The sequence below is a fragment of the Nannobrachium achirus genome (assembly GCF_963921795.1).
Source record: "Nannobrachium achirus genome assembly, chromosome: 12".
NCBI lineage: Eukaryota > Metazoa > Chordata > Actinopteri > Myctophiformes > Myctophidae > Nannobrachium > Nannobrachium achirus.
This window is the reverse complement of record NC_137832.1, coordinates 27130862-27146342: the sequence shown is the minus strand read 5'-3', so window position 1 is coordinate 27146342 and position 15481 is coordinate 27130862. Positions and strand designations below refer to the sequence as shown.

Sequence of the window (15481 nt, the reverse complement as noted above, 5' to 3'; positions counted from 1 at the left end):
TACAGCATCTGAAATAGCTTCTGTCCTGTTAGATCTCTCTAGTAGTGCAAACTGTCTTTAGGTTAATCCATGTCATAATACAAATAAACAGTGGGCCTCGTCCTTGTGTACCTTACAAATTCCTAAACTGATCCGAACCCATCAATTCTTAATGTTCAGCTAAATGTTTGAGTCATTATTAGTTTGGTGAGCTCCTAAAACGTCCCTTCAAGCATAAATCAAATATTCCTAAACTAAGTTGACACGTGTTCCATTATACAACTTTCCAAAGTGAGACATTTATCATCACTGTCCTTTCCTTGTTACCAAGGCAAAAGGCCATCCAAAACAACGGCTGTGACTCACATGTCTGCTTCTTCCCTGCCATGCTGCCCAGGAAAGAGCAGAGGAATCTGGACAACAGTGGTGGATAAAGTACCCCAGTCCAGTACTAGAGTATAGATACTCCTGGTAAAATATGGCTCAACTACAAGTGAAAGTTGTTCTATCAAATACTTGGTCCAAAGACAACAGCTAAAAATAAGACTTATTAGAGCATTTTCAGCATAATTATATGCCATTATAAACTACCAAGGTTTACTTGCAAAGCAAGTACGTATATTTTGTTGCACTGATATCAAAAGTAACCTAACCATAACCCTCTGTGGAAGTGTACACGTACGTGATATGTAAAGATGTTTCTAGTACCAGAACGTCATCATGTTATAACGTTCTTTTAGAAAAATCATCACATTACCAGGTAAAAATCCCCATTCTAGACTGCAGGCTACGTAGACTGCAGGCCAAAGACTACAGCTTACATCCATCACTGGTCACACAACCACCCAAAAAAGTATTATCTGGTTCTAGGCAGCACAGAAGCCCTGTTTGAAATCCTATATTAAAGTTGGCTACTGGGTGGACTTGCCGGCCAGCAGACCGTGGCCATGTCAGTATGATTTAGATACAACCATAAAAAAACACAATATGCCCATATATAGGCAGGACCACGGCCACGTCGCTATGACTAAGACATAACCATAAACAAAGCCGAAACACCCAATGTATAGGCATACGGTATATGGAGATCCAGACAGATAGAGATATTTCCATATATGAGCACATAAAGGGACACAGACAGATGGGTACAACGGGTACTCTGACAAATCCCTGATATGACTCGGACATATCGGTCGGATAGGCAGTGCGACGTAGGTGTGAGGGCAAAAAACTCCCCCCCTTGGGACCCTCCCTAGAAATGTAGTGGAGTAAAGGTACAATATTACAAAGTATCCAAAAATACAAATACTCAAGTAAAGTAGAGATACTCAAGAGGTGTACTTAAGTACATGTACTTTGTTACTGTCCACCACCGGAAAGAGCTAACTAGGACCTGAGTGTCTGGACAGTCTGGAGAAAGTCAGCCACTGAAAGCTGAGACCAGGACCTAATCAATGGCACCTTGGAAAATCAGATTAAGCCTGCTGTTTCAACATCAAAGGCCTTGAAGGATTGAGAGGGAGGCCATTTCCGCTCATGTACAAGGCACCTCTAATCTACAGTGGCTCAGACAGCCCATAATAAGAGTTGGCATGGAAACCAAATCAAAGACCTGCACAGTCCTGGCTTCTGCTGCTCATACAGGAACAAAGTATTGATAAGTGCTGCTGATGGTGTCCATCTGTAGGTCAGCTTTCTCCATGTAAGTTGGTCTGTTTTTGCATGTGACGCCATGGCCTGGCTGGGCATTACAACGGGAGGCTTCTTCCTTACTTCCTTCAGAGGTCTTACCAATTATACAAATTAGGGTTCTATTACATTCTGGTCAAAAAGAGTCAAGTAGTAATTTGTGACGGAAGGAAGAGACCCAATTTATTTCCAATATGGCTGCTGTGCATAGAGCAATCTCTGTTGCTGCACTCCGACAGGTTGGTACTCCTAGGAGGAATAGCATGTACCTTTACATGCTGAGCGGCCTTGACTTCACACCTATCAGAGGAGACACATAGGTTGTCTGTGCTTTCCCTAGGACTAATCAGGGAGAAAAAGAAAGTAAAAAAGAGCTGGGCGGTTTCCCCTCTTTCAATAAAGCTGCAAAGTTAAAAGTTGGATTATCCATGACAATCAACGATAGACAATTGTGATTAAGTCAGCCATTCACTATGAAGATGCAGTTAGACCTCCAGTGAGGTTTATGTTAGGGTTATGGACGGCAAGCGTTTTCAAATCAACTTTGTGGTTGATTTCCTGCGAAGATTATGATGAGTTCTGGCCGTTTAGGAGGAAAGTAATGAGTGAACTACTTCTGCAGGCAGAGAGCAGTCCAAGAGCAGTTGGACTGATGAGTTTTCCATGTGGTCTGGGTAACAGTGAGCATTAGTGTCTATAATGACTGTGGTCAAGACCTAGACAGCTATAGGCACTGTGGCCTTGCACAGCACAAAACGATGGTAGAATGATAGAATCAGTGTTGCTGATTCCAGACAACGATGTCATCATATCTGAGTCACCATCTCCCAATATCCCATCTCATACAACAGGGAAAATAGGGGAAGTGGGGGGTTGTGCAATAATACCATCACTGCTCAGACATAACACAGATGCTATCATCTCTGAACACAGTCCCAATCAGCTCATATCATAACATAACAATATGAACAGGTGAAAGATCAAACAACTACCGAAGCGTACACAGTAAAATCCTCAGTTGAATGACATTGACTTGAATCAAGCTTTCAAACGAATACAAAAATCACACCCGTGTGAACTGAGCGGTGGTTCTCCCCCCCCCCCCCCCCGCGTGTGTGTGTGTGTGTGTGTGTGTGTGTGTGTGTGTGGCCTGGACAACAGCGCCCCTCCCTTAACATGTGTGGTCAGAAAAGGTACTACACAGGCTTGAGGCTACATACAGACCCACCCACATACATACAAACAAACTAACAAACAAACATACCTACACACACGGCCACGCTATGGAGACGGTGTGACCACCGCTCAAAAAGTGAATATACTGTAAACCGGTTACATGTCTCCATTCCGACACTAACCCTATCCCTAACCCTAACTCTAAACTTAACCTCTATGGAAGTGTTGCCACTCCGACAATAAGAAGTCAATGTCGGAATGGAGACATGTCGGAATGGAGATACGTCCCCCTGTAGGTTAACCCACTGACTGATATACACCATAAAAGACCATAAAAATTGTCCTGAACTGGATTCTGCTTTTGTAGAATTAATCCATTAAACAAAGAGTTTAATCCATGCTCTCTCTTGTTCTCTCTGGTTCAAGAGTTATAGGCCAAAACATACGGCAAATCTCTTTCTCCAGATATTTTTCCATTCAAGTGGATGGTAGATACAGATAAAAAAATATCTGTCACAGATATCGTCGGTTCGATTCCAGATCCGGCCAACCTTTGCCGCATGTCACTCCCCGTCTCTCCCCCCATTTCCTGTCAGTCTACTGTCCTATAAATAAATCCCCAACCCCCCCCCCCCCCCAAAAAAAATTAAGAAAAGACATACAGATGATCGACAGACAGACTCACAGGAGCGAAAACAATCCCTCACCGTCGGCTGTTTCGGCCACCTGGCGGGGTTGATAGGCTACTATAAAAATAGTCAAATGCCTTTCACACTCATGTCAAACATTTTATAATTTTAACTGTATTCAACAGTTTGACATGCAGAACCCCCTTCCTTGTGGTTCTGTGACCCTCTGTGGCACGCTACCTGTGCACTCGCTGACTAGACCAAAACCAACATCGGACTTAAAAATCTGGCATAAGACACTTCTCAGTGACAACTGGATAACTTGATGTGTAATCCATTGGCATTTTCAACATAGTCTTTCCACACAGGCCTAATTAATTCAATACTCCTGAAGGGCAAACAATAGAGCTCTTTTTCCCCCACCCACACACACACTGCTGCCATTTAAGCCCCTGCAGCACCCACCACCGTGCAAGACAGCTGCCCTCTGTTTGCCAAAGGCATTGCATTTCATCAAGTATGATGCTGCTCGAAAGATATGTCAAATATCATAGTTAATGGGATACAGAATCCAAATGCAATAGCCAACTGTAATGCCAGTAGTATAACAATGTTATTTGCCTGTGGAGGGATGCCCTCAGTCACATCAGCACATATTGGATGATACACTGCATAAACAATGCATAATCAATGGATTTTGATTATTGTGATAATATCGTAAATCGCTAATTTTTCATATCGTCCCATCCCATCCCTACGAGCTTGTAGATCTGTTCTATTTTAGCTACTACAGTATTTATTGGATGATTAAAGATATGGGGCTTAAAGGAGTAGCTCACCCGCAAAATTACTTTTTTAAAAACGTATTAATTATTACTCACGCCATGGAGACTTGAGTTCAATAATATTTTTAGTTTTTTGTCGCATTCCTAAGACAATCATTTCACATTTACCCCCATTGATTCCGGATGGGGACCCAAATGCATTTGAATTTTTCAATCACATTTTTGTCTTAGGAATGCGACAAATACAAAAAAAACATTATTGAACTTGAGTCTCCATGGCGTGATAATCAATAGGGGGGAAAAAAAGTCATTTTGGGGGTGAACTACTCCTTTAAGTTGTTAATGGAGACATCATTTGCGTAATAAAAGTATAGTTCATATGAAGTAATTACAATGTTCATGTTGCATTACACAAATTCTGTGTGCATTTTGACATCCAGATTTGCTATTACTTCAGTTTAGAACTGCTAGAACAGCTACAGTACATGTACAGGACCTCTACGCAGCTGTAACATCCTGACGAGGTCTTGAGCCAAAAACATTCTTATTTGTGTGCCTGCATGTTTGGGCTCCACATCATCCCTCGTTCCCTGGTCTGGGGAGTCCGTTCCAACATTGCTGTCCGCCAGCGCCCATACGCATTCCCCCGCTATGCGCACCAAACACAATCATACCTAATAAGGCAAAATCAGGACGCTACCGTTAACCCTCACTAAAAATCACTTTCTAGAAGACTGGCTCTCTCTCCCCTGGTTTGGTTCAGAATGCTCAGGGGTGTCGCACCAAATTCTGGGCCCTGGGTACAAGGATTCACAGCGGGCCCCCCATGAATGTTCCTCATAGGGGGAGGGGGTTTAACCCATTTAGACTGGGAACGCATTATTTTGTGCTTTAACTCTTGAAAAATAGCAGATATACAAGCTCACACTGCGAGCTTGTAGATCTGCTATTTTTGAAAAATCGTGAAGATTTGGGAAAGTCTTTGAATATTTCAAATCCTTCTAAGGTTTTTTTGAAAAACCTATATGTTTCTATGTCAGTGATGCTCAAATGTTTTCTTATGAAGGACCCCCAAAATTATATGTATTTGGCCACAGACCCCAGTCTAGGGATGGGATAATCTTATCGTGAAGATTTCATTTATTGTGAAATCGTCCTCCGTCATGCACTGGAATCAATTACCTTTTATTTGGCAAGCTGCATATCCGGTACCACTTAAACCCTCATTTGGTAAAACATACTTATAATATACATAGGCCTACTTGATAGTCCTTTTTTTCTCTCTACCAAATCTCTTGTGAGCTCGTAGATCAGCTATTTTTTGGCAAATGTTCTGCCCCAGGATAATGGATGTTGGGGATAATTTGATTATCGCAATAATATCGTAAATCGTGATTTCTTTGGTCACAATAATCGTGATATGAAATTTTCATATCGTCCCATCCCTACCCCCATCTCAAAATATTTAGTTCCAGGGACCTTCTCCAGAAGCAAAATTTGAGTTACAAATGTTTGCTTAAAAAATAAATATTCAAAGATTTGCACACATTTTCATGACTTTAAAAAAATAGCAGATCTACAAGCTCGTATAGAGCTTGTATATCTGCTATTTTTCAATAAGTATAAAATAATTCCAGGCCCCTCCACTTTGGGCCCTAGTAACTCAGTCCCACTTCCCCCCCCTTGTGATGCCCCTAGCTCTCCCGGGTTTTGTTCGGAATGCTCCATACATACTTATCTGATTATTCATATCTGATTTTATTGAGCCTCAGCAAGACAACTCTCTAAGTCATACACTAGACTAGTGACTGAAATAAATTATCCCGTCTTTTATTGCCCCACCCCCCCTCAAAAACAAACATTGTGCATTACAACTAATTGTGAGCTTGAAGATCTGCTATTTTCACTATTACTGAACATGTTTTGAAAGAATTTGAAGATTTATTAACGTTTATTTTCACCTGTACAGTGATATGCTCAAAATAGGGACGCCAAGGTTGAAAGTGGTTAATTGCGACCGTAGGTCGCACTTACTACAGAAAGCTCCACCAGGTGTCCGTGCGTCAGTCCGTCACACGTCACACGTCACACTTTTGCCCTGCTCATATCTCCGCAACCGTTGCCCCGATCCATGCCAGATTTTGCACACACACTCCTTACCTGCCAAACTAAAACCTCCAAGGACCCCCGGAGCTCCAGGGACCCCCAGGTCCCTGGGGGACCCCCAGATGTAAAAAATTTCCAAATGTGCAAAAATGACCAAATGACCACCCCAACGGGGCTGCTCACGGGGCATTCCCGGGGACCACCGACTCCTTGTGCTCCAGAACGGATGCAAAAGTGGTGGCGCCCCCAGTGGAGGACCCCCTGCCACTGCAGCGCACATAAAATGCCGTAACTTGGGCAAGGAGCGACCGGGAGAGCCGGGGCCGGTACCTATTCGTCCGCCTCGGCGGCGCGGAGACCCCACCCCTCATTTCTCACATGGCCCTCTTCTAGCGCCACCTTCAGGCCGATTTTTGAAAGCACATTTTTGGACACTGCTCCTCCAATTTTTGCCCTAAAATCACGCAAATCGCTACACAGTACGTCTACACTCATGTCATCAACATGGATCCGTCCACATTTTTTGGGGACACTGCTCCCTACTCTTTGTGTATACATGTGACCTACGGTCGCTTATCTCCCGATTAGGGAGTCTTACTGGTTCTGTCTGTGGGTTTTATAAATATTCAACTAATGACAAGTATTAACAAGGGCTTGTGACTAAATATTAACCACATTGGATCCATCGGAGAACCCTTTTCCATTTCCTGAAAACTTAAGAGTTTCGTACAAAGTTTCCGTTCGACAGCGGAACAACACATTCCTAACCCATTATAAACGTATAATCATCACTAGGCTATCTGAAGGGGGTGCAGGTTGGATGGGGGGCAGGGGGGGCAAGGGAGGCCATAATACTATAAAAGGACTGTGTGATCTCATCTCTCAAGATGATCTCAACTCGACGCCACACTGGGATGGATGTTTCTTTTAAACCTAGATCTCTCAGTCTAGACAGAACACCTGCATTCTGCATGTTTCCTGCTTATTGTGGAGTGCATGTTGTGGAACATTTCAGCAATGCCTCCCTTACACAGGGCAAATGGGGACATTGGCAGTGAAAGGATAATTGAGGACATGGGGGAAAGATTGGGGAAGATTGAGGCATCTGCGATTTCTGTATGGAAATCGCTGCCTTTGAACATCACTGCCCAAAGGGAACATCCTCCAGGCCTCAGAAGAGCTGGACCAGATGTCACGCTCTGTAAACTAAAACCAGGACATAGACACGAAATAGACACACATTCCTCATCAGCTTCATACTGTACACCTCAACCGATGATCACCTATACATATTATAGGGAATTAAAACGATGACATGAGGGTTTTTTGCTTTGTTATTTTGTTTCTCCGGCAGGAAGGAGCCAATGAGGAAGCAGGGATTTGTATGTGTTGAATTGATGAACCAGAACTGAGTTAGTCAGCAACTTGGGGTCAGTGAACTTCACCATGACTCAATGGGGGGATTCCAAGACCCGGAATAGCAATGTGCAGTCATCATTACAAAATAATTGCAGTATTTCAGGGGAAAGAATAACTCATACGGGCAAATGTTCACTGGTCAAATAACAAAATATAGTCAAATGTACATGTCATTAAAGGCCGAGACCAATAATCCCCCTTTCCGTCAATCTTGTTGCTCAATAGTTGCCTAGTTACACTACACATACAGCATATTAAAGTGCACTAGCGTGTTGTAATTCTTACAGTGTGGCAACAATATCAGCTGTTAAAGAAATGAGTGAACTGTGAACTGTACTGTCACTCTGCACCTGCTGTCCCATGCCCTTCTCCTTCCATAGAAGAAAGGAGACAAGTTTCTTTTTCCGTGACTGAGCCTACCCTGTGATGGCCTCTTGTGACCCCATATAATACGTGGGGTCACAACTTAGGTCATAGCTTCTTGCATTGTTCTCACAGGGAGAGAGTGTCAAGACGACCACACACAAATAGAGCCCAGTGAAGAACTGCATGATCTTGATGGTGAACCCTGGTCACTATCAGTGATCTGACATTGTCCAGCAGTGCACAGAAATGCAAATGTGATTCCGAAGGGAGTGGTTTACGAGCAGAGTTGGGATCCGTTACTCAAAAAAGTAGTGCACTACATATTACATATTACCTTTGAAAAAAGTAGTGCCTTACACTACTTCATTACTCCATGGAGAAAGTAACTAGTTACACTACTCGTTACACTACTTTTGCGTTACTCCATAAAAACAGTCTGAGATGCATTGCCAACATATATTAGACATATTAATATTTATTAGATATAATAATATCTAATACAATGCATTATATTGTTCAATGAATTGAGTCCCAGGGCTTACTGGTGGTCATTTGAATGAGTTTAATTATAATAATAATAATAATAAAAACAATAAATAAAAATGATAATGTAATTATTTCGGAGCCTCTGGTGCCTTGTTGTAATTTAGGACTCCCATTGTGCAGCAAAAAAAAACAGCTGCCATACATTCATGAGTTTATTCATTTATCCACCTGACATTATAGCCTATATATGGTTCTGTTCCGTTTGTCAATTGTCAGTAAGTTTAAGCAGATTTCATTCCATTTGGCTCCTATGGATTTTACAGGCCAGGGGGGGTGCACCCTCATTTTGGCGAGGGAGCACCCCCACCTCTCAGTAATTCCCGAAATTTACATTATAATAGCCTACAGTAGATCAGCATTGGCTGGCCACAACAGGTTTGGCACACACTCCCATTGGTATGCAAATTTAGCCTTTTGTTTTCACCTGGCCGATTTGAGATGGGTAGTCTATCCTTCACTTAAAACATAGCACCCTCAGCCATTGTGGGCACCCTCAGCCATTGTGGTCTGCCGCCGGCCCTGACCTAACCACTGCGCAGCACAGCAGCTGGGGAGAATGACCAACGAGGCGATTGATTTACTGTGTAGGCCTACACTCAAATAGTTCAAACAGTATCAAACTGATTGTATAGCTGCTGAAACTTCATGCTTAAAAAAGCGATATCACCGACGTTTTTTGCATAAGGATTAAGGATTATATTTATTCCGTCATCACAAGGACATCATGTCAGAGTGAGTTCACTTGTCGTGTCGTCAGAGTTCTCTCTTTCCCTCTCTCTCTAGGCTATCTCTCTCAGCCTACATGGATTAGTAGGCTAATTCATTCCTTTGGCTTGCTTATTTCGGGGTTTTGGGTTATTGTATCACATGTAGGATATTAATCTAGGTTGTTAAAGCAACTGTCGGGTTTGCGCACCGTAGGCTATTATGCGCTGCCTGCTGTGTGACTTTTTTTCCCCTCTTCTCTCTCTCTTTCTCTCTCTCTCTTCCTAAAGTAGGCTAATTCATTTCTTAGCTTGATGTTATAAATATCCTTAGTTGGTTTTTTTGTTGTATTTAGTCTTTTTATTAATCTATAAGGGTGACTGTTATCAAATGTCGGGTGCCTGCTGGCTGCTGCTGTTGATTGCAGGCAAGTCGCCGTGACCTGCTGCACTGACTGACTTGTGTTTGATTACCTTTTCTCTGGATAGTTATTTTAGTGAAATGACAGTTCCAATGTTCTAAAAGACAAGTGGTGATGTTTACAATCGGTTCCTGCTGAAGGCATGAAGCAGGAGCACGAAAGTAGCGAGTAGCGAGTAACGCAACCAGGCAGTAGGCTATTTGTAGTGTTATTACTATTTCGGAGGAGTAGTACCGTTACACTACTCGTTACCGGAAAAAGTAGTATTATTACAGTAACGCGTTACTTTGTAACGCGTTACACCCAACTCTGTTTACGAGGCTACAGTTATTGGGTGTCAATCTGCAATAGGGATGAAATGATTAATCAAATAATCATTATTATTGATTAATACTTATAATCATCATAACATTTTTTTTAGTGTTGCCCGATCCCGATCACGTGATCGGATCGGCCGCCGATATGGCCGTTTTTATAAGATCGGAGATCGGGAAAAAAATATCGAAAAAAAAAAAAGTTTTTTTTTTTTTTTTTTTTTTTCAAAAAAATATTTTCTGGGAGTACTGAAAGTTACAGGTAAGGTGAATGCGATATGAAATGTAAGCTTACCATAATCACAGTAATCCTTAATCATTTTCAATCATATTCAAGGGCTTTTGGAGAAATGAGACAGACAGAGCACTGCAGAGGGAAGGTGATTGTGTCAGACTCTGTGTCCAGCTGGCAGCTGATGCCAATAAGTAGTAATTGGCCCCTTGTTAATGGATCAAAGGAAGGCAATTATGTCTCTATGCACTGTCAACTAGCTGCTACAGATGCATACTTTTCAAGCAGACTGGTTAATTGGTTCTTAACTTATTTTGTTTCAACTTTAAAAATGGCCAATGTTTTACCAGTTTTTATATAGTTTGTTGATTATTTTTGATGCTGTAATGGTCTATTTTATTTTATTTTTTGAGATATTAACTCATTCTGTGCCAATGACTGCTTATGACGTTTTTTTTCCAATAGCCCTGTGTGCCAATGACGGCTTATGACGGTTTTTGTGTTTTTTACATAGGAAAAAAAAAAAAAAAAAAAAAATTTTTTTTTTTCTAAAGATGTCAAAATGACCTGAGATCAGAGAGATGCTTTTCTCTGTTTGTGTGTTCGCTCCCTCGTTTAGCTGATTGAGAAAATGTGTGTTCATGTGTGTCCATTCTAGTGGATGGACACTTTTTTTCATTCAAACAGCTCTATCTCTGGAACCATTTGTCCGATTGCCAAAATTCTTTTTGCCACTGAATCACAACAACTGTGTCTGTTTCTGTGGGGAAAAAAATTATAAAAAAAAATCTTTTTTTTTCATTGCATAGTAAAGAAAAACATACAAAATCTCGGCACAGCTACCTTGGAGCCATTTTGGCATCTGGCACAGAATGAGTTAAACAGGTTTTAAAAGTCCTTAAATTGTGACTTCACTGCCAAATTTCAAATGCCACACCAAAGGTCCGCTGCACAATGATTGAGAAACACTGCACTAGTAGGCCTATATCACTATACACTACTCATAAGCTTTGTTTTTTAATTTGTTGATTCAGTGCTGCACTAAGTGATAGAATGGATAGATTTTTTTTTCTTAATGCCTTGCCAAAAGATCGGATCGGGAAAGATCGGGATCGAATCGGAAGCAATAATATTTGATCGGTATCGGATCGGGAGCAAAAAAACCCTGATCGGGGCATCCCTAATTTTTTTTAATATGTGCACTTTACCAAAATGTAACTGCGTGTCTTAGTTGATTTTTTTTTAAAGGGTAAAGATACTAAACCTTTCTGTTCAAAAGATGTCATGATAATATTGCACATTACTTTATTTGACCATGTTTGTATGATCTAAAAAAAGAATGGAAATATAATCAACTGATAAAAGATCAAATAATCATTAGTTGCAGCCTTCATCTGCCAATGACTGCTATAAGAATAAGGAAGAGTAATAGGAAGGAACAATAGGCTTTCCTTATTATATCAGCCCCAGGATTTGAACTATCACTGAAGGCAGAGCAAAGAAACAACAGATATCATCATTGCAGTGAAACTGCATGTGGAACAGTAAGCTAATCCAATAAGAAAATGTCTAAATTGGTATTTGATAGCATAATCCATTTGAAACTGCATTATGCCACACAACAATTAATCAAACGGTGACATTCATTCTAGTCATTAGCTTGGGTGACCTCCTGCATCTCAGTGGATGTGGAGAACACAGGGACTAGTTAATCATTGACTCCATAAAGTGGGAACTTTGTTGCTGGACGAGAGAAACGGGCCCAAAAAAAAAAGTATGTTTGCACAAGGTGGTCATTTTGTTTGGGTTAGCAGAACTTAGCACAGTCCTGCAGCAAAGTTGACCTGAAAAAACACTTGCATTAACACTGTATATCTATCCAAATAAATCTAAACACAAGCTGCATGATCTTCTAATGGAATGTTTACTTCCCGGATGTTATCGTGTAACTCAGTGCTCGCTCTGGACGGATCTGCTCTTATCAAACGCAACGTCGCTCATGCCTGAACGGTTGCATAAGAGGATCATAAAAGAAAAAAAGATTCTGTCTAGTCAAGGCTGGGGAAAGTTAATTACCCACAGATTCGATGATGTTGGTGTTAATGACTAAACATAATAAGGTACCGGTAGGTGCGTCACCATATTGTTATGTGGGAGATGTAGAGCCTGTGAGAGAGGTTCTGCGAGGTCGATTGCGGCCCCAGTACCTTCCCTCCTCTGCTTCCACTCTGCAACTTGGCAGATGTGAACAACACGGCCATAGACCATACAAGGTCCTGCAGCTGCAAGTTTATGATATGTAGTTATTGGAGGATACACACATTTATCAAGAGGGAAGTATTCCACCTCCATGTATGGTGCTCCTTCACCAGAACCCAACAGGAGGAGTCAGGGCTGGTGTGCGCTACTGTACCTGTCAATGTGGGGTTGCACTGATGTGCATTCTAGCAGGATCAAGCAAGATACAAGATACAAATAGTGTCTTTGTTAGTGAAGTGGGGCTGCTTTCTCCACCTTTTTTCTGCATGGGGACACTTGTCATGTCCCAAGAATCCATGGGCTCACCAACGGGGGTGTAAATATCGTCAATGTTGAGAAGAAACCTTGTATCTCCAAGTTTCAAATTTGTACGTTTTTTCGCAAAGTAAAGCCCTGCTTCATCATACAAGGCTGTCGCACAACATTAGTGAAAACAGCAGATCTACAAGCACACAACGCCTCGCACCGTGAGGCGTTGTTTGCTTGTAGATCGGCTGTTTTCACTAGTTTAAATCATTTTTAAAATGATAAATACAATACTGGCTTTCAAGCAGTTTCAAGGGGCACACTTCTCAGGGGCACACCAAAGGTCCCCAGGCACAGTGGTTGAGAAACACTGTGCTAGAGGGCACCACAGGGATTGTAAAAGACTGGAAAATGAATCATATCCCTGGACATTGAATTAATGGCACTTGCCAACTGGTCCTACAGTATGTGCAAATATACTGTGACAAACAATTATATCCAAGAGTTATGCGGATCATTACATTTTTTTGAGCCAGTTTAACTTAACTTAATTAATTTTTGGCATGTCATTATTGAAAATATTTAAAGAAATCTAAAAAATACATTTTCAAAAAGAGTGCAAAATAACTGCAAGGGGCGCCCGCTGGCCTACTGGTCCAGGGGCATACCACTTAGGCGTTGCCACATAGGCATGGATGCCTGGTGGCGTCGCCGGTTCTATTCCCGATCCGCTCTCCATCTCTCCCCCCCATTTCCTGTCAGTCTACTGTCCTATCCAATAAAGGCATAAAAGCCCCCCCAAAAAAACTAATCTTTGAAAATAACTGCAAATGTACACACGACCACACACAGCGCATCGCGCTGCAATGGCTATTTTTTTAAGAGCCATTTCGCATAATGGGGGCTGCAGCCAGAGACTACAGAGGCTATTTGAGGATCCTTGGCATGGAAATGTTGTTTGAGAAGCCATGCTCTATGGAGGTCCATGGACAGATATGAGCTCTCAGAAAGAAACAAAAGCCTGGAACATTATATAACAAAAGGCGACTCAGATGTTTTTAAATTAATTGAAATAGTACAACAATATCTGTGAATGTATACTTGTCTTGGAAGAGGGAATAATTAAAATCACATGCATGCAAAACTGTCATTTGGGTTATTCCAACATTTGAATATACTTTGGAGAATGTGGGGCCAGAAGGACCCCGAGTAAGGAAATCAGAGCAGGGTGTGGAAATGATCCTGACAGTAAGAGAAGCCTCTAAGTCTAAGTGATGGTTGGGGAGACCTGGGTAGCCATGGGGCTAGGGATGGGACCATTATGAACATTTCATATCACGATTATTGTGACCAAAGAAATTGCGTTTTCCGATATTATCGCGGTAATCAAAATATCCCCAACATTACCTGGGGTGGAACATTTGCCAAAAAATAGCAGATTAAGCTCACAAAGCGTCACAGCAACGTGTTGTAAGCTTGTAGATCGGCTATTTTTTAGAGAGTTGGAAAAAGTACTGTATCAACGTTATTTCTAGGTCTGTTTTACCAATTATAGATGGTTTAAGTGGTACTGGATATGCAGCTAGGAAAATAAAAGGTGAATTGATCCCAGCTGACAGGACGATTTCACAGTGTTTTTTGGGTGTTTTTTATCACGATAAACGATAATAAGGATTAACGTCCCATCCCTTCATGGGGCACAATGTCTCTGGAGAAGGATGGGAAACTGGCTTGACACAACACAGAATTGCATCAGTGCCAAAATCTCCAGACCCAACCTAACAACTGTCAGTACACAGGCAGCAATAACAAATAACACTGCCAACTCTGGTCTGGTACTCCTGTGCAGAATGTTACGCCTGGGAGCCGCAATCACCTCCAATTGCCTAAAAGCCAAAATTGAATTAATCAAGTAAGCCAACACCCACAGGACTGTCTCAACATCAAAACAACCCATTCCAGTTCGCTCAGTGTGCCAACCAAGAGGGCGATTTCTTCAGGTACACTCACAAGCCTTCCCTCTGTGTGGCTATCTTCAGTTTTTTTTAAGGCTATATGACAAATGCCTGGGAAAGTCTGCAGAAATAATCCTGTGATGCAGCACGTAAGCCCTGAGGAGTCAGGTTGAGTTACTCAACCCCTGAACCAAAACAACCAATCATATGATCATTATAGTTGCTATGTCAAGATTATTATCTGATGAGGTAAATGTAATCTGTAACATCCCGTAGTCTCGTGGGAAAGAGAGGGTACTCACCTAGGACATGAACTCACCACAAAGACGTCTATGCTCAGTGGTGCATGCAAACATAATATTTCAAAAGGGAGTCCTATGCTGCTCTCTCTCTCTCTCTCTCTCTCTCTCTCTCTCAGAACTAACAAGGACGCACAATCTCTCTCTCTTTAACTTTCTCCCTGTCACTCTCTTTCTGACTTGCTCTCTCTCTCTCTCTCTCTCTCTCTCTCTCTCTCTCTCTCTCTCTCTCTCTCTCTCTCTCTCTCTCTCTGTGTGTGTTTCTCCCTCAGTGCTCGCTCCGCCTGTGAAGGACTTCCCGGTTGACAGGCATCGCCATAGCAACCCCTGGACCCTGTTCAAAAGGCAACCCTCC

The 15481-nt window shown here is 41.9% G+C and overlaps 1 protein-coding gene across 6 annotated transcripts in view; it reads right to left on the bottom strand.

Annotated features, from left to right (window-relative positions):
• The window catches only part of sorbs3 (sorbin and SH3 domain containing 3), a 40904-nt gene that overhangs the window by 19351 nt on the left and 6072 nt on the right, over nucleotides 1-15481 (bottom strand). For 3 of the 6 annotated variants that reach the window (XM_080739250.1, XM_080739252.1, XM_080739255.1), the window contains exon 1: nucleotides 15130-15314. The exons of 1 other annotated variant lie outside the window; for it this stretch is intronic. The gene's annotated coding sequence lies outside the window, so the exon portion shown is untranslated. Of the gene's footprint in view, nucleotides 1-15129; nucleotides 15315-15481 lie in introns of those variants that run through there. 2 more of the 6 variants (XM_080739249.1, XM_080739251.1) reach the window with 1 other exon arrangement.